Genomic DNA, 1,371 nt, shown 5'->3' with positions numbered 1-1,371 from the left:
ATACCTGGCTTTACCACTGTTAGGGACTTGTCTATACTGCAGGGATTACAATAGCAGCGATGAAATGAGTTTTTCCCTCCCATTGCTCTAGCAACTCCACTTCCCCCAAAACCCACCCCAGTCTTGTTAGACGAAGCTTTGCACCATCCATATAGAGCCTTGTCTAGCCACCACTGCCTTTGAGAGTTTTCTGTCACTGTCACGGATGCTGCACCAGGGTCCTGATTGAAATAACAAACGAACGGTACCCTGCTGCAGAGCCCTGACATTGATACAGGCGTCTATAATTTTAACATATAATATTGTAACAATTAAATTCTTCTAGCTTTATTGTTTTACAAGCCCATATATCCAGGCCTCAGGCTTTAGCTAAAATTAATGCAAGCTAAATAATTGTTAAATAGAAGCCATGGTTTTAGTTCTCAAATAGACTTGTTTAGCAATATATCAGGCACTGGGTGTGGAAAAACCAGATATGAAGAAATGGAGTATGGAACACTGACAAAAGAGGAATTAGGAGGGGGACAAGGGGTCCCCTTAAGTGCCAGCTTAGCCTTATGCAATATATAACATAACAGCTAATGCTTGCTAAGGGAAACTCCAAGTAGGGGTTATCAAAATAACCAGCTCAATTACTGCCAGAACACGTGAAATATGTTCAACTAGCTTGCTGATATGCAATATTTTAATGACTTTTGCAACATGTATTTGCAATCAAGGGGTCATAAGACAGTCAATATAATTGCAAAAGAAACAATAAACTAGAAATAACCTGCTAATTTGCAAAATTGCATTACCAAAAATGGCAAATAGCTTATGTAATCTATATGACGTTTTGCGGTTTTAACCTTTATAAGCTTGGTGAAATTTGTAAGGGACAGAACAGCTTATCCCATGCATGGGATTTTCGCTGTCTCTTCCTGTATGCACACTTGTACTCTTGTTATAACAATAAAGGTGCCTCGGGCTGTCTGATCCAAAAATAAACTGGGTGGTGGTCTTTTCCCCCACACAGCGATGAAATGGGTTTTCCCCCCCACTGCTCTAGCAACTCCACTTCCCTCAGAGTGGGTAGCATTTTTCTGTGGACCTACTCACATTTACATTCAGGGTTAGGTTAGCAGAGGTACAGTGCTCAGGCATGTTAATTTTTCATACCCATGAGCAACATAGCTATGTCAGTCTAAATTTTTTGTGTAGACCAGGCCTTAGGAAAATAATCATGGATGAGATATGCTTTTGACATGGTAAATCTTATTTACAGACTAAAACATCTACGTGCACAGTCCTAAAGTGATATTTCATGACAAATATTTGTAGTTTTGTTCCAGACCATTTTAACATCCTTTACTTTACCTTCCAGTCACCACT

The sequence above is a fragment of the Chelonoidis abingdonii genome, chromosome 8, assembly GCF_003597395.2.
Source record: "Chelonoidis abingdonii isolate Lonesome George chromosome 8, CheloAbing_2.0, whole genome shotgun sequence".
Classification (NCBI taxonomy): domain Eukaryota; kingdom Metazoa; phylum Chordata; order Testudines; family Testudinidae; genus Chelonoidis; species Chelonoidis abingdonii.
Note: the sequence above shows the minus strand (reverse complement) of the source record.